Consider the following 24,011-nt stretch of genomic DNA (forward strand, 5'->3'; position numbering starts at 1 on the left):
AGTTAGGACAAACCTAAACCTTTAATTATCTTACAATCGAGCAAGTAACAAAGATGGGGCTAATTCCCAAGGACTGATGAAATATATTTCTACAGAATCAATCTTGGTAGCCGGTCAAATTTGTATACTCGTAGATGTACATGAAATATCTGCTCCCCAGTAGTGGTTATAGATTATTCCAGTGTGGCTGAATTTTTGTGTGTAATATTTAGTACTATAGAAGTATACATGCAAAGCTATGGTAGGTAAAATTCTTATTAGGTTGAAAAATAAGAACACTTTCTATTCTTTATAGAATTAGAAATAAGAAGCAATTAATCTTTCATTTTGACAAAATATGTAACTCAATGAAATCCACTTAGTGAAGTATTTATGAAAATACAAGATAAAAGGAGTGAGAGTGTTTAAGCAAACATTATCACTGTGCAGAAATATGAAGATTAACATGGAAGTCTATATATGCTTTGGCACCCGTCGTCTGCTTTTAAAAGGTACAAACAATCTAATGCACCTACATATACGATCAAGGTTCCTCCGGACTTTAGACTGCAATCTATACATAACACATGTAATTAGAGTTGGAGGAAAAGTATTGCAAACATTAAGATTCATGGAAACTAGGCGCGCAAATGCGCGGGCCACCCAGCTAGTTCTTTAATAAAGAACAAGTATGATAATTAGGTTGGGGGATTCTATGGTTGACTATGGTTTCATGTAGTTGCTGGAGTAAGTATTAGATGGATCACAACCCTATTGGATTCATCAACACCAAGGGCTTGTAAGGTTGAGTTAAGCCTAGGCATTCAAAGTAATTAATTGTATTTGGTTGCTACCAAGGTTGGTTATATCTTACTGGTGCTAATTAGTTAGGGTTTATAGGTCCTATTAGGTAGGGTTGATGGTTACTCCTTATTTTTTTCAAAAGAATAACTTTTGAAGAACATACTTCTTAAGGAATAAGAAGTATTACAATTACGATTGAGGTTGTCTAGTGTTTGCTATTGGATTCACTAAGTAAGGAATAGTTAGTTCTTAAATAGAATGGTTCATAATTATCTAACATTGGTAGGGTTTAGTGGAACAGAGTTATGTAATGCAAAATAGTAGGTATGGTTGCTATTAGGGTTCATTACAATGGTGTGATGCTAAATAGGATTAATAAAGGATGATGGCTTTGGTAATAGAAGCTAGGGTTTAGACTTGGTGGATCCTACTTGATCAACTAGGTTGGATAGTTATGCATACATGGAATACTAAATTATTGATAATAGGGCTCTTACATTTGATGTGGTATGGCAGGTATTTAATTGCTAATTATGGTTCTATGAATCAAATCGAAGTATCATGATCACATGTTCTAACTTAGGTTTTAGGTTTAGAAGCACATTAGTGTTCACACATAAAATAGTGGAGCTAAGGTTCTAAGTGAATTTTGGGTTTTAGGGTTTCACATGGAATGGTGAGGTTGTAATCTTTATTCAATATGTAATTAGGGTTTCCTAATCTACCATATAGTTATTAAGGTAATAACTTCATTATAAAGTTGAAGTTATTAATAACTTTGAAAATAATATTGAATTTGGCATTTTATAAATTTTTAAAGAATTAATAATTAAGACAATTATTAAGGTTTAAATCCTCCTATTAATGATTTAATAAGTTAAAAGTAAAGGAAAATTAGTTTTCATATTTTCCTAATTTATTTACTAGTTTTTATTAAATTTAGAAGTTTTTCTTAATTATTGAATTTTAATTGAATTTAGAATATAAGAAAAGGCTTAAATGACAAGTATTAAACAATTGAATTTTTATTAAAAATAAAAATTTCATATTATATTTTTATTAAATAGAATTTATTTTTTATGGACATTTTGATACCTCATTTATAATTTTCTGAGTTTTTATGAATTTCCTATGTATTTGCAAAGTTTCAATAAATTCTGGAATTTGAATCAAACTGGAAATACTAACTACACCCGAACTAGTCTACACCCAGTGGCTGTCTGGTGGGCCTTAGGCCACGTCATCTGCCATGGGGCGTGGACTGTGGTCAAAATTGCCAACGTGGCAATTGGCACGGTGGCCGGCGGTCTGTGGTGATGGTCGCCGGAGCTAGAGCGTTCCCGCGGGGCTGCGCGGGTACTCGCTGGAACCAGCAGACCGAGGCGAAGTTAGTGGTGGCGGCGCCATCCCCTAATGGTCGCCGGAGTAGCTCCGGCGAGCGCGAACAACGGCGGCGCACGGTGGCCGACGGTGCGAGCTAGGATGCAATATGGGGCTCTCGAGAAGCGCATGCTCACCTAGATGCTCAAGGAAGGCTTGAAGGCGGCCATTGTCGACGGTGGCGACGCCATGATCCATTTTTCTGTGGAACACCGGCGGAAGGGAACGGTCGATTGCGCCATATCCCAAGCTCCCCTTGACGCGAAACTCTACCAGAGGACCGAGGACGACGAGGCGCTCCTCCTGAGCTCAACGGCGGCCTCTGGGGTGATCAGAATCACCGGGGCGAGATAGTCGCCGGCGAGCTAGGGTTTCGGGGATTTGGCGGTTTGAGATGAAGAGAGGACAAATTGAAGCTTCCGCTGCGCTTTATAGGGTCGACGGCATGTGCTGGCGGTCAGCAACAGCGGCGACGACCGCGGGACGTGGCTCTGGCCATCGCGGTGGCGAGCTCCCGCGCGTCCTGTGGAGGAGACGAAGACGAGTTCGTCGTCTTCGCTCTTATCCGAGCAAAACGGTAAGTGGGCTGGTCTGGGCCGAGGTGCTGGGCTGCTGCTGGGCTCTGGTGCTGGGCTGCACCGTGGTTGCTCGACCAGGTAAGCTCCTACTCTATTTTTCCTCTTTTTGTTTTTTCTATTTTCTGTTTTATATTTTCTATTTGAATCTGATTTGGATTCAAATTTTATTTCCAGGTTTCTTGTTATGTTAATTGAATTAAGGTGTAGTGCAAGGACTGTTACACCATTCTTTATTTGAAACAAATATTTTATATTGGATTATAATGCATAGTTGTGGCTTGTTCATAATAGCAAATAGGCATGGGTTTCAATTCTCATTTTAATTTCCTTTTCCTTGTGGAAAAACTATTCTGTTAAAGTTGTTGGAAATTGACGATCTCTTCATAACAGAAATATTACCAAGTCTTGGTAATGCTCTTAATCACATAGTTAGCTCTATGATTTGAGAATGTTGTCATCTGCCTATTATTTTATGTGCCCATTTAATTAATAAAGAGTTGAGTCTTAGGTTAAATCTATTCCATGTTTGCTACTAGTATTGTATTAATTCTATCTTGAATGCCCTAGGGTGAACATTATTCTCAGCATAGTTTGGTTTTGATTTATGAGGATAAGTGGTTGATCACACATATGGTTTTAATTATAGTATTTAGCACTAGGCTAATCTTAGGTTCAATAATTGAAGCCTAAGATTTAGTTTGTGAGCAATTCTAAGGTTCTAATGATATTCACCTAATGGCATATGGTTTGGAACTCAAATGTGAACTAGGTTTATGGTTATGATCTCCCAAGTGATGCACCAACTAGGGTTTAGTCTTCCCTATCCATGATAAGGTGGTTACTTGCTTAATAGTTGAGGTTCTTCTTTAGTTACTAAGGACTTGAGAACTAGTTTTGTCTTCTCCCAATTAACTTCTATTACCATTCTCAATTTATCATTAAAGTAACTAAAGTGGTTATGGTTCTTTTTATAGTTAACTTTGGTTATATGGATGAATTGTTTCTCACCAAATAAAGTATAGAGTTTTACTCTAAGGTTTTCTTATGTTTCTTAGGTGAAGAATAAGTGGAATGAAATGTGGTAGGATTCTGTTTATGATCACTACTTAATTTATAATGATCAAGGTTAGGCTTCCTAAGTTATCTCTCTAGAATTAGGTTTCTCACTCCCAAGATTAAGTATTGTCTTGATCAACTAGGGTATAGAACTTCTTTTGTAGTTTCTTGAATGGACATGGTTATGGTTGCCTCAATAATCTATATCCCAGGTGAATACCTGAGATATCCTATTAGGGTTCTACTTATACAAGGATGATATAATCATCAGGACACATGGATAATGCTCTCCCTCAAATCCAAGTGTTGCCTCAATTAACTTAATTGTAACACCATGGCTTGAGCTCTCTCATATAGGAACAGTTATTCTAGGGTTTATGGTGTACTCACAATATCTCCTTAGGTATCTAGGCTAAGACTCCATTTGTCTAACTTAATTGGATGGGTTTCCTCCTTACTTTATCAACTCATGGGTATTATCTTACTCCATGTGATATTAGGTTATCTCACCACTCCAAGGGGAAATGGTTTACAACCTAATACTTTAGTTCAATGGTTGTCCTTTATTCTTAAATAGGTAAAGCTTGGATTAGTATGAATGGTCTCTCTCATATGGGAATGACTTCAATGCTAACCTAAGGTTATTCTCCAAAGATAATGATTTGGTCACCAATATCTATGGTTAACATAAATGGGTTCTCTCTCTAGGGAATGTCTTGAATAATATCCTAGGGTTCCTCTTAAAGATGATGATTTGAGTACCTGGATGTATATCCAAGGTTTAGCTCAAGGTTTGTTATTGCTTCTCTAATAATTTAGAACTCTCACCTCTATAGGTTTGATGTATAAAGATTTGAAATAGAGAAGAATATATATTCCTGAATTGATCTCCTTGTCTTGTTTCCAAGAATGAAGTAAATGAATACCATGAGGTTCATGGTAGGATCATGGATTCGTTTAAGACATGGAAAAGATAAGTGAAGAATGGTTTGTCCATTTATTGTTACTTGATTTCCAAATAGATGTATGTTCATATGTTATGACAAGGATTACCATATTATAATCCTTTATAAGGTCAAGCATTTTATCATTTATTAAAGTGTTGTTGTGTTGATTTTAGTTCCATTTGATCTAACCCCTTAGATCAAATCATCTCTACCCAAAACAAGGTTTTAGCAAAGTCACATTGAGGTTTATAACGCTTGACTTGATGAGCTACTTCAATTCCACCAAGGTCAAGTGAAACTTCAGTTACTGTAACTGTTTTACTTTAAAGCGCGAAAATTCCCCAGATTTTCTATGCATGCAATGCACACATCTGTTTCCTATATTTTTGTAACCCCAAATACTGGGATATTACAAGTAGCTAGCCTAGTAGACCAAGTTTCAGAGATAGAGAGAGAGGACTTGCAACGTGTGAGGTTTTGAGTGGATGGAAAATTTACCGCGAAACAAGTGCAATGCAATCCTAAGAATTCAGCCATATGAATCAAAAGATGCACATAGCAAAAATTCATATAATGATGACAATACTTCAAAATTCCTATAGGATTCCGCTGGATCAAAAAATTAACCTGCACAAATTACTCGTTTTATCTGTCTTTTTGCACAAAACACCGACTATACATGTAATGATTTGTAGCATAGAGGTCAAGTCTAGAAATTAGTAGGTTAACCCCTTCAATTTATCTTGTAACACTGCATTTACTTCTATATATTATATCAAATTTCCCATATTATGTATGTTGTAATTTTTCAGCTACTTTATTTTTTAAAATTTTAAGAAAATATTGAAAGTTTCATCAAATTCACCTGAATTTAAGAAAACTGACAACTCTTAGATCTCATCTACATGCTAAAAAAACTAAACGGATGTTCTAAATTATTTGAAACTTCTGCATATCAATTTGTTAGCATGGATGCCACATCACCATTGACGTGTGGGCCACAACTGTTAGATTTTTTATTAAGAAGCTTAATTACAATCCTAGATATGGACCTCTCCACACGGACTATATATATATAGTTTGTGTTTTGTTTAAAAGACAGGTAAAGTGATTAACCACTACCAGTAGCCGCTCCGAATTTTGCACTTATTGTTTTTAACTAGTTTTCTTGAATATTTTTTATTTTCTAGGTTTGTTTGATTTTACTGAATTCTAAATTCCATCTTTTTTGAAATTTAGGAATTTTCATTTCATTTTAGAATTTAAATTTTTTAATGATATTTTTGATATTTTTTGAAAAAGTGTTTTTTAAAAAAGAAGTGATCTTCTTCCAAAAAATTAACTTTTGAAAATGTAATGATCTTTGAAAAAATCGAGTGAACTTCCCAAAAAAATTGAGTGAACTTCAAAAAATATAAATGAAATTCTAAAAAAATATAAAGTGAACTTCGAAATAGGGAACTTTAAAAAAATGATCAGTGAACTTCCAAACTTATTCCAAAAGTGAAGTGAATTTTTTTGAAAAAAATGTGAAATTCCTAAAAAGTGGAGTGAACTTTCCAGAAAGTGTTGGCGGAGGTGGGTTAATTTGTTGGTTGAGTGGGTAAGTCGGGTTTAGAATATCTATTCAAGAACCTCTTGGTTTATTTTTAGGGTTTACAGTTTAGGTTTTAGGTAATTTAGGGTTTACTTTTAGTATCGTGCCGCTAAGGATTTGAACCAATGTTTGATTTAAAGTCTGGTACCACGTGGAATTGTTACTGCAAGCATGATCTATATGGTATGTAATATTCAACCAACGGATCAATCTGTAAGTGGAAGGAAAATCTATATATTCAGCTAATGTCCCGAGCCATCCGATTTCATCGTGATTCGTGCACATCAGTTGCAAGTTGGATTGCATACGAGTTTTTTTGGGGGTTGCAAGTAGGGGGTTCGCATCTGAGACTTTTTCAGTTGCAAATGAGAATGCATCTAAGAAAAATGCTCCCACTTTAACCAGAGATTATTTTCGGTTGGAAATGGGAATATGCAATGGTTTGAACGTGTGCCAAAATCTCGTGAAGTGGAACGGTTGGACGACCCAATATTAATATATATAGCCGTTCCTCGGTGGAAACATGTTTGCATGCATGTGGGGTGGAGAATGAAACAAACTGACCCATGCATGTTAATTTGCATGCAGGTGATGCGGTGGAAAAACGAAGCAAATGGGAATGCAACTAAGAAAAATGCTCCCACTAAGTTTCACCATAGGGAATAGCCTGTGATTGGAGAGTAATTGGAGGAGGATTACTTCTTATAATTAAATAAATGCACGTAGCTTAGGAAGAATTTTTAGCGTCCAATGAGAAATTGTCTGGTGGTGATGCAAAACTAGCCTTTTAATTGAAGGAGGTAGTACAAATTCCCATTCATTCTTCGGCATCCATCTACACTCTTCCTCACTCATTCCACATCGGTCCCTCCCACCCCCTCCCCCTACACACACACACACTCAGTAGCTCTACCTCCCACGCCTGTACGTTGGGAACCATACGAAGACCCATCACATCACTGCCCATGGCACCACGACTCTGGAAGTTGTCTACACCAATGAAGAAGCTACTGTGTAGCGAATCCTATCCATGTATGAGAAATGGCTCGAGAAGGAGAAGAATATGTTCGTTGGACTCGACCTCGAGTACACCCCACGTAGCACGTGCAAGCGACAAGAGATGATGGTCGTCGTGCAAATCGCCATGCGACAACACGTCCTCGTGTACCACTACAGAAGTTCCTTCAAACATTGTCCAGCTCTGAACAATTTTTTTGAGCGCAAGAGTATTTCTTTCGCGAGCGTTGACACTAGGAACGACAAGGTCTTGCTTGCCCATGCCAAGATGCATATTCTAGAGCTGTACCACGTCGACATCCAAGATATATTCAAGAGTCGGGTATGAATGGCTAATCTAGCGGAGGCCATCATCGACGGGCCCTATAAGACCATGAAGACAAAGTTCTCATCTGACAAGCTCGACTGATGGGCAACTAAGCCACTCTCCCCGATGCACCTCGAGTACGCAACAAAAGACAGGTACGTGAGCTACGAGTTGTACTGTAGGATCCTTGCCCTCGAGTTGTAATTATGTAGAAATATAAGTGCATGTGTGTCTATTCTATGGTGGCCACTAGCTAGTACGAGTATGTCAATTTCATTTGAAGGAACTGGTCCAGAATGTAATTTAGCAAATTATGTATGGAGCTTTCAGAAATACTCATGGTGATCATGGGTTTGTGAAAAAACGTACAGTACTACTCTAGGTGGCCATTCGATTGGTAAAATTCTCATGCTAATTCGCATCGGATCCTTATCACTACTACTACGGTCAGGAAATGGTCAAACACACGCGCAAACACGAGCAAGAAATCATCTGCACAATGGGCCATAAATGTATCCTCTCCTCTCGGGCAGAGCAGATACGGCAGGGGTCACATCGTAGTGTAGAACTTGAGCAGGTACGGTAGGGGTCACGTCGGAGTGGAGAACTTGAGCAGCTACGCTAATGTAGCGCCTCTCTGGCAGACCATGCGCAAGGATCTCAGGAACATGCGCACCATGAGGCGTGTGAGATCCACGCTTTCAAGTTCATCCGGTGAACAACCTTTTTGGAAGACTGAGGGAAGAAATAATCAGCCTAATTATTACAGACATCAAGAAATGTTTGAAATTTTTTTATTAGTAACAAAATTTCATTAACTCATAATGCACACGACATACATTATACACACTCGATAATACAACAAGTCTCCGGCCGGTCCGGAGGATAGGTACGGTGGAGAGTATATTGGTAGCAAAATTTGATTCTACAACTTCACCTACATTTTACTGATCCAACCAACCGGAGAGAAAATCAAATAAGGGCGAGCTCAGATGGTTATCACCCGAGAGCAGATACGGCAGGGGTGACATAGGAGTGGAGAACTTGAGAAAGTACATCAGTATTGCAGAGAGCGTCCACAAGCGGTTATCACCCCAGACAGGGGTTGCGGATTTTTCGTGCACTGACACCGAAGTCTAATAATTCACTCGTCCAGAGATCCGTCAATCTTGTGCGGCCAACCAGCAACAATGCGTCGCCTGCGCTTCTTCCCTAATAAATCTTGTGCAGATGATGCTTGACGAACTGTATTCAAAATTATAAAGTATGAGCGTTCATAATACCAAATTCATATACGGTTAGGGCTGAGGCGTTGGGGAGTGAAAAAATGGGAAAACTTGCTACGTAGTAGTACATAGTTTGACCCCAAATCTTGTGCGGCAGAGTCCAATCTCAGTGATCCCAAATCTTGCGGAAAATATTCTTTGACCCTGCCTCTCTAACATTTCCCTGACCTTGAATCACTGAAATGTGGGTCGCACTGTGTGCGGGACCTGGCTGGTAATGAACCAAAGTTAGGAAAGGCGAAGTCAGAGAATCCCCTTCAAAATCTTGTGATGTAGGGCCCACTTGTTGGATGATACATCTGCACATAGGCTTCCGCAGTAGTCCTCCTCTCTCCAAATTCTCAGCTTGTGAACACACATGCAAGGGCTCCGTAGTAGGTAAATAGTGTAGCCCTCTGACATACATCAAGAAGTCAGGATTGGACAGAGATGACGCGTAGAAGAAGGGAAAGATTTACTGGCACCTCTCCTTCTCGGGTGAAGCGGGAGACATGCATCACCTTTTTGGGTGATGTTGACTGGTGTTCCTATAGCTTTTCTCAGCACAGACTTGCGCTGTCATTGCTCACCTGCGTAGGAAATTGCATAAACCAACCATTTTGATTAAAAGCATTTGTATTGGAAATTTGTAGGATAAACCTTATAGTGCTCCGATTCATATTACTTGATGATAATATAGATGTATCTATACACATTTTAGTTATAGATACATCCATTTTAGCATCAAGTAGTATGAATCAGAGACAGTAGGATCCGAAGTTTTTCTTGTATGGTTATTTTATTTTAAGTATTTATTTCCGTACTAGCTAGTATTCTTCCAAAGAAACTTTAAATTACGCTAAATTTCATAGGAAATCTAACGCATATCCACCCATATGTATGTACCTCTATTTCGTGTGGTGGAACCAAACAAACTATGGTTAGGGTTAGGGTTAGGGTATAGGGTTAGTGTTAGGGTTATGATTAGGGTTTAGGGTTAGGTTTAGGGTTAGGTTTAGGGTTAGGGTTAGGGTTAGGTTTAGGGTCAGGGTTACGGTTAGGGTTAGGGTTAGGGTTTAGGGTTAGGGTTTTTTAGGGTTAGGGTTATAGATAAACCTTATAGTGCTCCGATTCATATTACTTGATGATAATATAGATGTATCTGGACACATTTTAGTTATAGATACATCCATTTTAGCATCAAGTAGTATGAATCAGAGGCAGTACGATCGGAAGTTTTTCTTGTATGGTTATTTTATTTCAAGGATTGATTTCCGTACTAGCTAGTATTCTTCCAAGCAAACTTTCAATTACGGTAAATTTCATAGGAAATCTGACGCATATGCACCCATATGTATATACCTCTATTTCATGTGGTGGAATCAAACAAACTATGGTTAGGGTTAGGGTTAGGGTTTAGGGTTAGGGTAGGGTTAGGGTTAGGGTTTAGGGTTAGGGCTAGGGTTAGGGCTAGGGTTAGGGTTTAGCGTTAGGGTTAGGGTTTGGGTTAGGGTTTAGGGTTTAGGGTTTTTGAGGGTTAGGGTTATAGATAAACCTTATAGTGCTCCGATTCATATTACTTGATGATAATATAGATGTATCTGGACACATTTTAGTTATAGATACATCCATACTAGCATCAAGTAGTATGAATCAGAGGCAGTAGGATCGGAAGTTTTTCTTGTATGGTTTTTTTATTTCAAGGATTCATTTCCTTACTAGCTAGTATTCTTCCAAACAAACTTTCAATTACGCTAAATTTCATAGGAAATCTAACGCATATCCACCCATATGTATATACCTCTATTTCATGTTGTGGAATCAAACAAACTATGGTTAGGGTTAGGGTTAGTGTTAGGGGTTAGGGTTTAGGGGTAGGGGTAGGGTTAGGGTTAGGGTTAGGGTTAGGGATAGGGTTAGGGTTTAGGGTTAGGGTTAGGGCTAGGGTTTCGGGTTAGGGTTTAGGGGGTTAGGGTATAGTTTTTAGGGTTAGGGTTAGGTTACATGTTGTGTCTATGGGAGGTGAGGTGGGATACATAGGGTAGGGTGGGGTCAATGTGGGTGTGGTGGGTGGTGTTGGAGATTGAGGGAAATGTGGGTCTTTAATTATTAGGTCTGCGGAAGATGGGATGGGGTGGTAATATCGGGAGGTGGGTGAGGTCAATGAACTTCGAAAAATGTAGTGAACTTCCCAAAACAATGAACTTCGAAAATATGGACAGAACTTTAAAAAAGTGAATTTCCAAGAAAAAAAATAAAGTAAACTTCGAAAATATGGATAGAACTTTCAGAAAATGAAGTGAACTTCCAAAAAATGAAGTGAACTTCCAAAAATAATAAGTGAACTTGAAAAAAAAATGAATTTCCAAGAAAAAATAAAGTAAACTTCGAAAGTATGGGCAGAACTTTCAGAAAATGAAGTGAACTTCCGAAAAAATGAAGTGAACTTCCCAAAAGTCTAAGTTTTTATTTTTTAAAAATATTTTAAAAAAACACAAAAATCATTAATGGTTAAACAAGTATAAATGAATATATAAAAACATAACTTTTGAATAATCTAAAACTTTAAAACTTTATAAAATAAAAATAAAATAGGAAATAAAAATTATTCAAAAAAACTAAATTTTAGGAATTAAAAAAACTTAGTTTTAACAATACACAAACTATATATGCGGGGAGGTCCATATCTAGGATTTTAAGGTTCTTAATAACAAATCTAACAATTGGTGGCCCACATGTCAATGATGACGTGCTATCCATGCTAACAAATCGATATGCGGACATCCGTTTAGTTTTTTTAGCATGTAGATGAGTTATATGTTTCGGAGGAAATTTTCGATCCTTTTAAACCTCACAGGTTACAAATCCTTTAAATCCTCTCTCTCTCTCTCTGAATCTTGGTCTACTAGGCTCTGACAGGCCATCATAAACACGCCATCTAATTATCCACATCCGGAGGAAATAAGTTATATTTTATTTTACTTGAGAGGAGAGAAGTAGTATTTGCTTGTTAAATTTCACAAAAGTTCCCTTAACAGAAGATACATCTATAAAATAGCAACAACTCAATTCGATGAACGGAAGTAGTATTACTAATAAACGATCACGAACGCAAGCAATAAAGCATCAGAAACTGTTTAATCGCGAACAAACGCAAGCGGTCGATCACAAGCTCACACAGATACAACCGTTTCTCTATGCTACCTAAGACAGCCAGAATCCTAGCATAAGATAACTCGGAAGGTAGGTGGCCACAACAGCTCTAGCACGTACTCCAGCTCGATGCCCCCGCCCGATAACATGACCGGCGAGGACTGAGATAAGAGCTCGCCAGACTCTTTGTCGAATGCAAGAACATAGTTTCCGACCGACCAGTGGGCGAACCGCTTGTTGCTCCCGATGAAGCTGATCGGCCCCGCGGCCATCCAGTAGTCCTTGCCGCATAGCACCCTGCTGCTACTCGCGGTGGCGCCGGAGGAGGTCCAGCGGCCACTAGAGGCGGTGGACAACACGTAGGTCTTGGCGATGCCATTATGATAGAACGCGCACATCACCCTGAAATTTGACAGAGTGATGCCCGCCCTTGCGTCCTCGCCATGGAGAAGGACATCAGCGGCGAAATGGCTTCCGTGGAACCACCCCGAGGGAGGGATCGTCATGTAGCGACGTGACAGGGGCTCGCAGACGATGGCACGTGACAACTTCACCCAAGACCATCCATCTTCAGCGTGGTTGAAGTCCAGAAGGAGTAGGAGGCCGCCCTCTACGTCGGCGAGCTCCCATATGAGCTCGTCGTATTTCGTCAGAGGGAGGAAGTCGAGCGCCAGATTCCTTACGGTGGCCCCCGTCCAAGGTGGCCGGGCAGAGGGAAAGAAGACGGGATGACGGCCAGGCATACGCCAGCCATGTGAGCGCTCGTCGACGAGGTAGCTGCCGGCGACTTTGGTTGACGGCGCGCCGTGGAGAGCGTGGAGGACGCGGAAGCTCTCGGCCACGATGATGTGGCACCCGCGCCTGCAGGTCATACGGCGCGGACTAGGTCCACAGGCTTGGTGAGGCGCACGAACACGAGCCCAAGAAGTTCGTCCGGGATGGCGTCAGCCTTGTCCTCCATGGCAGATTTCCGGCTGGGGCTGTCGTCCCCATGTCCAGTTGGACCTAACTTTTTTTTTTTGAATATCGACCGCGCAGCCCGAGTTGTAACGTACGAGTGAAAGTTATAAGTGGAGGATGTCAGATTTCTTTCGAACAGCGGAGTGTTTGACCATTTGCACGCGGCACGGTAGATGTACAAATGAGGAGATTTTTTTACCAATGGTACTACTGTATATACAAATGGTAAGTAAATTTTCCTCCTAGTCCCCTACACAGAACGGATGTCGCAATGGAGTACTCTAGTGAGTATAGACTTGACTTGTCTGGTTAATGCCTGCCTGTCACGCCCAAGTGAACAGTTGAATGGCCCATCGTATCATCCGTTGCCCCCGACAAAGAAGCTGCCCTATGTATGTTATTGTTTCTGTCTTGTGCATAGAGATATGCACATACAACCCAGTTTTCCGGCTAGCGGTGTGTCCTGTTTGGTAAATTTACGTTGCATTAATATATACAATTTCCTTATTTCTTCCACTCACATATTGATATGTTGGTTGAATCTTACATACCATCTAGATCATGCATGCAATTAACAATTCCACGTGGTATCAGACTTGAAAATCAAACACCGGTTCAAATCGTTACCAACACGATAGTAAAAGTAAATATTTATTTCCTCCCTAAAAGAATATCATCCACGCATGTTTGTATGACGCTGCGATATGTAAAAATGTATCCTCCCTAAACCCTAACCCATAACCATAAACACTAGTTAACCATAACCCTAAACCCTAATAATAAACCAAGAGGCTATATAATAGATATTGATTCTCTCTCTCTATGTATAGTGAGACTATACTACAACCCCTAAGGGCATGTACATTGCGGACCCTAAGCTAGGGGCACTAGGAATAAATTCCCATCCGTTTTGGCAGTTCACACGTCTTCCCAGTCTATTTCCGAGCGTCGATGCATAAGCTGGAGGCCGGCGCTTGGAAAAAGCAAACAAAATTACAGGCTCTAGCGCCGACGCTTGCTTCTCAAATCCTGAAGCGCCTATGCAAGCGCTTTGCGCTGTACACGCCCTAAGGGCTTGTTTGGTTACACCCGTTCCCGGGGGTTTCCCCTACTTTTCCCGGGGCGAACAAACCCCGGGCCGAATTGCCCCGGGTGAGCCCACCTAGCCGTTTGGACGCCCGCGAGCCCGCTATTCCGCGTCGATTCCGCGTCCAACCCGGGGAGCCCGTTCTGCCCGTCGTGAGGCGAGGAAGAGATTCCGCGAGGCGACTCGCGTCGGATGGCAACTCCGAGGGCGACGACGACCGGACCTCCTCCCCTCCCCTCCTCCGGCAACCGAACCCCCACCCCTCCCCACTCCGGCAACTAGACCCAAGCCCCTCCACACATCGCCTCGAAGCCTCTCCCCTCCCAGCCGGAGTGCCTCAAAGATCCAGAGCTGTACTCCGCCACCATCGTACCCCCAGTCCGCCTTCAAGATCCTCCTCTCCGGCAGCAACGACGGTGGTCCGGTGAGTACTGTAATCACGTTCACCTACTCTTCCTTCTTCCTTTTTTGCTTATTCCCTTTTCATTTTCTTCTCCGATCTGTATTCATAATCTTTGTTGCTCCAGATCCAGATTCTTGGTACAGCGAGGAGCAAGAAACGAGCGAGGATCTGTTGTAATATGTTCTAATAATTTGGGTACAAATGTCTGGCTTGAACCGTATATGGTATACCCAAGCAGTAGGATCAAACTTGTAAGCTTGTCATGATCCAGAAGAATAAAGTTTTGTTTGTGCCATTTAACAAAATCCCGGTGAAGCAGCGGGAGGATATGGTTATTGGATGCAACCGGATGCTAGTGGTTGCTCAGGACTTCTTTTTCCAGGCTACTGGATGGCGGCATCTTAATAGAATAGCAAATGCATAGCTTTTCTGTTAGCCGTATTTTCTTTTGGTTGATTCATGAATCGACCTTAGCTTTTCCATGATTGTAATAAGTGATGATGGACCTGTGGTGACTCTAAACTAAGTTTTTAATAAAGAAAGCCGTGTGCATCTATTGATGCAGAGGCTGGGGCTATGCTCCTTTATCGAAAAAAAACAAAATCTAGTGCTGCTGCAGTTATTTCCAAGCACAAATCAGTTCAATACTTATATATCTTAGTGCATATGATCTTGGTCCTCGTGTTTTGACTCATATAAAAAAGCAGTTTACTATGTAGCTCTTGTAGCTCTGTAGCTCTTGTATTTCTGTAGCTCTTGTATTTCCCAAGAACATGTGTTCGTTGATTCTCTGTTCTCGTTTTGCTTTTCTTACCTTATTCATCCCCTCACTGAGTTTTTGCTTCAGATTAGGAACGCTAGGTTGCTGCTCGAAAGATAGGACTTGGTGATTCATTTTCAGAGATTGCTGTCTTCTTGTTTGTTCAGATCTACCCGTCCTCTTGCTCTGTTCTTTGAGCTCAGCATCACATATTGATTTTCGTTGCAGGTGATGAATCCTGAAGTCCACAAGGTCTTGGAGCTGGACAACACATGGGCAATTTGCGCTCTTCCACTTCCCTACTCGTATTGGTTTGTTTGATACTAAATGGTGCATCTGTTATTTGGCTACTGAGTAGAAAAGTAGCATTCCTGCTAGTGAGTAGATTTAAATCATTGTGGTCTTGTCTCTAGATATCTTACAGCACTAGCTGTCAGTTTGTACTGCAGCTACATGTTTTACAGTAGTTTTGTCTTTAGATAATTTTTTTTGTTCATGTAAGATCTGGCATATAGATACAAGCATGTTGATTAACAAGAAAATATTGTATGATGGCAGTATGGTGGCAGTACATGAATGATAGAAGGAATACTTACAAATTTTTATTCTTATAAATTCTTGCTGCAATGCATTGCCTTGTCGAGTACATCATATACTTGTTCAATACTAGTACACATGGTGAACGGTTGAATCAAAATTCCATGTTGTGGTTTCTTCCTGGGAAAATGTTAGAGAAGTTATGTGGTATATCATTTGTTCATTACTGTGTGTTCACAGATTGGAATCGTTCATTACTGGCCTTGCCCCATGGACTCTTCTCCAGTGGGTCTTCATTTTCGTTAATTGTTACTATTTTTCGTAAATGTTCTTTGGATGTTCATATTTCAACCTGACGCGACAAATACCAGTGCAAGCTCTTCAAAGGTGTCGCTGCTTGGGACATGACAACTTGGGAATTACGGACCTTTGATATTGACATCGGTTTAGGACAGCCGAACAGCTCGTGTTCCTGTGAGCTAAACTTGTTCTGTAGTTGAAATGGTGATGTTCTTAAATTTGTAACGTATTTGAGAAATTCGCAACTATTTGTGTCTTTTGGATTATATGACTTTTCCTTGAAATATCTGTACTAATTTTGTAGCCTAGAATTTTCGGTCAGTTGTGAAAATCGTACTATTTTATCTCCTGAAATTGGCATGAAGTTGTATAAAAAAACAGAAATATTCGTAGGAAGAAAACCTAGAAAGGTAGTAACATGCAGTTGAGAAAATCGTCTTTTTGCCTGAACTTTCCCCCCGTGCGGGCCGTGCCCACCACTTGCTACCAAATGGCAACAGGGAAAGGGCCACAATTTCCCCGCTCGCGAGAGGATCCCCGGTGCCCCCTAATTTCCCTCTGGGGGCTTTATTTCCCTGGGTTTATTTAACCTGACAACCAAACAAGCCCTAAGAAGTTGTACAATAGCTTTAACTCTACAAACCCCTCGCTAAATACATTCTAAACCCGACTCACCCACTCAACCTATAAACCCACCTCCGCCAATACTAAACTACCCTCAACCAAGATTCCTCGCACCCACGGCAGCATGCCAACCTCACCCACTCCGCTTTCCACCACACACCCCCACTGCATTCTGGCCCCACACATACCCTACCACACGTCTCTCGCTGACCCCACCCCGACACATGTACCTCCTGTGCTAACCCCAACCCCAACACCACATTCCGCCAAAACCCACCACAAACCCTTCCTCCCACCGCCCCCGCCCACCTCGCGCTAACACTATTCGACCTTCCACCGACCCCAGACCCAATTTTATACAAGATTCCGACTAGCGGTGTGCCCTATTTGGTAAATTTACATTGCATTATTAATACATAAAATTTCCTTATTTCTTCCACTCACATATTGATATATATGTTGGTTGAATATTACATATCATCTAGATCATGCATGCAATAACAATTCCACGTGGTATTAGACTTGAAAATCAAACACTGGTTCAAATCGTTACCAACACGATAGTAAAAGTAAATATGTATTTCCTCCCTAAAAGAATATCATCCATGCATGTTTGTATGACGTTGCGATATGTAAAAAATTATCCTCCCAAAACCCTAACCGATAACCATAAACACTAGTTAACCCTAACCCTAAACCCTAATAATAAACCAAGAGGCTATGTAATAGATATTAATTCTCTCTCTCTCTATGTATAGTGGGACTATACTACAACCCCTAAGAGGTTGTATAATAGCTTTAATTCTACAAACACCTCGCTAAATACATTCTAAACCCGACTCACCCACTCAACCTATAAACCCACCTCCGCCAATACTAAACTACCCTCAACCTACATTCCTCGCACCCACCGCAGCCTGCCAACCTCACCCACTCCGTTTTCCGCCACACACCCCCACTGCATTCTGGCCCCACACATACCCTACCACACGCCTCTCGCTGACCCCACCCCGAAACACGTACCTCCTGTTCTAACCCCAACCCCAACACTACATTCCGCCAAAACCCACCACAAACCCGTCCTCCCACCGCCCCCGCCCACCTCGCACTGACACTATTCGACCTTCCACTGACCCTAGACTACCCAATTTTATACAAGATTCTGACTAGAAGTGTGCCCTATTTGGTAAATTTACGTTGCATTATTAATATATAAAATTTTCCTTGTTTATTCCACTCACATATTGATATGTTGGTTGAATCTTACGGACCATCTAGATCATGCATACAATAACAATTCCACGTGGTATGAGACTTGAAATCTAAACACTGGTTCAAATCCTTAGCAACACGATACTAATTAAAAGTAAATATTTCTTTCCTCCCTAAAAGAATATCATCCACGCATGTGTGTATGACAGTGAGATATGTACAAAATCATCCTCCCTAAACCCTAGCCCTAAATCATAAATCCTAGTTAACCCTAACCCTAAACCCTAATAATGAACCAAGAGGTTAGATATTAATTTTGTCTCTATATATAGTGGGTCTGTATACTACAACCCCCTAAGAGGATGTATAACATCTATTAATTCTACAAACCCCTCGCTAAAGACATTCTAAACCGCACTCACACCCAGTCATCAACTGATAAAGCCACTTCCGTCAATACTAAACTACACTCATCCTACATATACCCCACACCCACCGTATCCTGCCTCCTACCAACCTCACACACCCGCTTTCCGTCGACCCCCACAACCCCCACCACATTAATTCCGACCCCCACACGTACCCTACCATGCCTCCTGCCGACCCTACCTCGACCCACGTACCTCTTGTGCTAACCCAACCCCAACACCACAATCCGCTAAACCCACCACAAACCCTTCCTCCCACCGACCCAACCCACCTCCCGCTGACACCCATTTAACCTTCCACCGACCCGTGACTACGTATATACACAGGTTTTATACAAGATTTCGACTAGCGGTGTGACCTATTAATTTTGTAAATTTATGTTGCATTAATATATAAAATTTCCTCGTTTCTTCCAATCACATATTGATATGTTGGTTGAATCTTACATACCATCTAAGATCATGCCATGCAATAACAATTCCACATGGTATCAAACTAGAAAATCAAACACCGGTTCAAATCCTTAATTAGCAACACGATGCTAAAAGTAAATATTTCTTTCCTCCTAAAAGAATAACATCCACGCACGTGTGTGCGTATGATGGTGCGATATGCAAAAAATGATCCTCCCTAAACCCTAAACAATAACCCCAAACCATAAACCCTAGTTAACCCTAACCCTAAACCCTAATAATAAACCAAGAGGTTATATAATAGATATTAATTATCTCTCTATATACGGTGGGACTATACTACAACCCCTTAATTAAGAGGTTGTATGATAGCTATTAATTATACAAACCCCTCGTTAATTAAAGACAACTCACCCACTCAATTAAACCCACCTCATCCAGTAATAAATAACTATCCTCATCCATACCCCACACCCACCGTAGCCTGCCTCCTGCCAACCTCACCCACCCTGCTTTACGCCGACCCACACACCTCACTACTGCATTCCGACCCCACAGGTACCCTCCCACGCCTCCTTCCACGACCCCACCTAGACCCACGTATGTACCTCTTGTGCTAACCCAACCCCAACACCACATTTCTCTAAACCCACCACAAACCCTTCCTCGCACACCGACCCGCCCACCTCCCGGTGACACCATTCGACCTTCCACCGACCCTAGACCACCCACCTACCGTAGACCCCACACACCCTACCTCGGCCACCCCGTCGACCCCAACCATCCCACCTTCCGTGAACCCAACCCTACCTCCCGCCGACCACCACACATCCCATATATCTCCCGCTAACCCCGCCCAACCTGCCTTTCATGGACCACGTACATGTTTTGCAGACTCCGGTATAGTTGGACCCTACCCACCGACACAAATTAAATCGCACCACCCCGAAGCTGGGTAAATCGCGTAACAACCATCCCGAGGACTCTCCGCCCTATGTTCCCTACCTCTTCTCCCGCTCGTGAGGATCCCTCCTCCGAGGTACCGTCGATTAGGCAATGACAGTTGGCGCCAACCGTGGGGCCTGCGGCGTCTGGAGGCCGGAACCGGGAGGGTTCTACCTTCGGAGGCATCGGCGACATCATCACCGTGGGGCGCGTCTTGTACGCCGGAAACTTTCCGGTCGTCCCTCAGGACGAGTGCTAGATTTCGGCTAGGACAAACCCCATCAAGCTCTCCATCACCCCGATTGGCGGGATACACATCTTCATCGGCGAGATCGTCGATTCCGACGGGAACGCACTGGTAAGTAACGCTGACGCGACCGCCACTGAGTAGGACGCAGTCACGAAGATCCGATCTGAGATGAAGGAGCTTCCTAAGGAAGATTCCACCTTAGATCTGAAAAATTCGAAGCCCACCCAATCCGCCCCTGAGCAGGAAACAACGGTGGAAGACCAATGCAGATCCGCCTGGGTCTCCCAGGTGTTAGAGAAGAAAAGGTGCCACTTCGTGCACTTCCTCGCACATACTGCTGGAACCGCCTCTCCTCAGGACGACGCTGGACCCATGCAGGATGAGGCTGCCGGAGCCGGCGCCGCCCCGGAACAACAAGAGGTTGTCGGAAACAGCGACGTCCCGGATCAGCAAGAGGATACCGGAGGAGAAGAAGAGTCGATCCTTGGCAACCTAAGCCCAACCTCCGACGATGCTTCCACCATGGATAGGGAAGAGTATAACCGCGCAACGAAGGAGTTGGAAGATGAGGAACAAGCTGAGGCAGAATCCACCCCGCCCAAGGAGGTTTTCGCAACCATAATTGGGCTGGAGCAAGGAACCAACGAAAAAACAACTCCTTCCGACCCCATGGAGGCAGGTCCCTCCGAATCTGGGAGAAAGGAGCATCTGACCACAGAAGAGCTGGTCGAGCAAGCAGGCATAGGTGCCATCACACATACACCAGTCCTCAACAAGCCAATAACTCCGGACGATGCTGCAGATCCGTAAGCTCTAGAAGCTGCAAGGATTGAGATGCTAGACACTACCAGGAGAATTGGTCACACCGCATTAGCATTGTTGGAGGAGAGGACAGAGGCTGAAAAAGGTGATGCAGAACTTCCTCCAAAGAGAGCGCGAAGCTGTAGACTCCTTGCAGCAAGTTAAGCAACTCCGCAAACACTGTGAGGCCAAGATGGGCGAGGCCCACAAGGAAGCAGAGAGGATCCGGCGAGAGGCTGTTACCCCCCGCAAGATCAACTTTGCAACTCCACCGATCAGCAGCCGCTCACAACTCCAAAAGATAACATGAAGAAGGCTGCAGAATTGCTGGCTAAAAAGGACGAAGAAGTCGACATCAACCACCTCTGTACTTTCGTTGCATCAGCAGTGAAGCAACAGAGCAGGGCAAACATTTCGCGCAAGTTGGAATCCAATCCGGAATTATGCGTGTCCACTGCGCAGAAGGACGCCGCCGGAGACGAGCATCGTGCTGACGAATCACGCACCGGATCCACGGAGCGCAGAAGGAGAACCAGAGAACACCCAAATCTGATCTATGTACCTTCAAAGACACCTCCGTCAGACCCGAAGAAGGGAAAGGATGCGATGTATACTGGCAGGGACAAATACCGGAACCCGTCACCTCCGCCCAATGGGTATCCGCGTCCTCCACCTCCTCGCCGTCGTAGTCTAGTCGAAAACACTAGACCCCATGGGCCTGGTGGAATCAACATCTGCGACAACGTGGCCCCTCAGAGGAACAGGAACACAGAGCGCATGCCGGAACCTCGTCGGAGCCGGAATGGAGAACGCGAGCCAGAACCGCGCAGAAGCAGGAACGATGGAGGCGACCGTCACCAGGGTGAAGGTAGCCACCGAAGCCTGAGACAGTAGCGCGAAGGACGCGGAGAATATGAAGGCGGAAGCAAAAGATCACATCGGCCCCCTCGCAGATCTCCCTCCCCACCACCTAGTGGCGAAGGTGGAGGCGGAGGCGAAGGCCGAAGATCCCGTTCCCGCTCAAAAACTCCTTGCAGTGGCCAGCGTGACGCGCGGGAACGTCTCAACGAGTACAGATCTGACTACATTGGCCCAAAGTGCTTTGGAAGGATGATTCGAGAGGAGCCAAAACCAAGGAGCCTGAACCTCAAGCTAGTCGGAAACTTGAAGCATTATGATGGCAGTGAAAGGCCGGATACCTGGATCGAGGATTACTACAATGCGGTGACCTTCGCTGGAGGAACCCCTAACATAGCCTGCTGCATGCTCCAGTTGTACCTTGTGGGTCCAGCCCGTATCTGGCTCAACGACCTCGAGAAAAACTCCACCTTTTGCTGGTTCGACCTGAAGAACGCCTTCGAGAAGCACTTCAGAGGTACCTACAAAAGACCTGCCACGACAAGCGGCCTACAGGCATGTATCCAGAAGAAGGGAGAAACATCAAGAAACGTCCTCAGCCGATGGTTAGCAACCCGGAATGAGTGCGAGAACGTCGATAATCGCATAGCTATGCACACCTTTATATGTGGATTGCAGAGGGGAGGACTGCTCCGGCATAAGCTTACTTGCTTGGTCAATAAGAATAAGCTGACTTTGGATGACATGATTAACATCGCCAGCAATCACACTGCCGCCGATGACGACATAGGCGGAGACCTCGCAGCCACAGCCATACCCCTGCATCAGCAAAAGAAGAACCGTGACAATGGCGGCAGTAGCAGCAGCAACAAGCGAAAGAATCCCCCGACGACCAGAAGAGCGGCGGATCCGACATGGTTGCCATGGCGTTCCAACGCGGAGGTCAAGGAGGCGGAAGAGGCCACGGTCACGAAGGCGGAGCCGGTAGGGGCCAGCAACACGCTGACGAGGTCACCGTGGCCGGAACCCGCGCCCCCAAACCTACGAAGAATATAGGGACATGCCATGTTTAGCCCACATAGATCCGGCTACTGGCAAATCCTCTCACACCAACCACAATTGCAAGTGGGTCAATGATCTCAAGACTGACCCAGAAGCAGGATACAAGCGAGCCCGGAAGCACCGCTCACGCAGCAAAGGAGGCAAGGGCAAGAACAAAGACAAGGAGGAGGACAGTTCCGAGGCGATGGACGAGGACGATGCTTCGCCGGATCCCAAAGAGGATTCCGCAGCCAACAAGTCCAACCCCTTCGTCAAAAAGAGTGCTGGCATATATCACACTTTCCTCGGAACTCCGACGGTCCGGGCCAAGAAATTGGCTCTCTGGATCCTCAATGCGACGGTTCCGGTCGTACCTCAGTATGTCAAGTGGTCGGAAAAACCCTGCACGTTTGACAGGGCGGATCACCCGGTCATCATCCCAAAGGAGTGCTACGCCCTGGTTGTGAGTCCCCGCATAGACGGGTATGACTTCTCCAGGTGCCTTATGGATGGCGGGGCTAGCCTAAACATCATGTACCTGGAGACTCTGGAGAGGATGAACCTTACCAAGGAACAACTCAAGCACAACACCACTGAGTTTCATGGTGTGGTTCCGGGTAAAAAGGCAAACTGAACAACTTCCCGTGGCCTTCGGCGATGTTAATAATGTCCGCGAAGAGATGATCACGTTTGAAGTTGTGCCTTTCAAAAGCTCCTACCATGTAATCCTCGGAAGGCCCACCTACCACAAGTTCCACGCAAGGGCATGCTACATCTACAACAAGCTCAAGATTCCGGGTCCTAACGGCATGATTACCGTATCCGGAGACTACAAAAAAGCTCAGGACTGCGAGGAGGGCGAAGCCGCCTTTGCAGAATCCGTCATATCCGGAGAGGAGCTGCGAGACTACAGAGCCGCGGTGGATCCGAAAGAGATGCATACCACCAAGAAGCAGATCTCCGACCAGAGGACATCGTTCAAGGCCACGATAGACACCAAGAAGGTCGACCTCAAGGTAGGCGACAACTCCAATCAGGTGTCGGTCGGAGCCGATATGGACCCCAAATAGGAAAGCGCGCTCGTCGAGTTCCTCCGAGCCAACATGGATATCTTCGCATGGCAACCTTCTGACATGTCCGGAGTACCAAGGGAACTCGCCGAGCACTACCTCAACATAAATCCGGGAGCAAAACCGGTGAAGCAAGCTATGCGACGCTTTGGAGATAAGAAGCGCCGCGCCATCGGGCTGGAATTAACAAAGTTACTAGAGGCAGGTTTTGTAGTAGAAGTTATCCATACTAATTGGG

Source organism: Lolium perenne, chromosome 4, assembly GCF_019359855.2.
Source record: "Lolium perenne isolate Kyuss_39 chromosome 4, Kyuss_2.0, whole genome shotgun sequence".
Classification (NCBI taxonomy): Eukaryota; Viridiplantae; Streptophyta; class Magnoliopsida; order Poales; family Poaceae; genus Lolium; species Lolium perenne.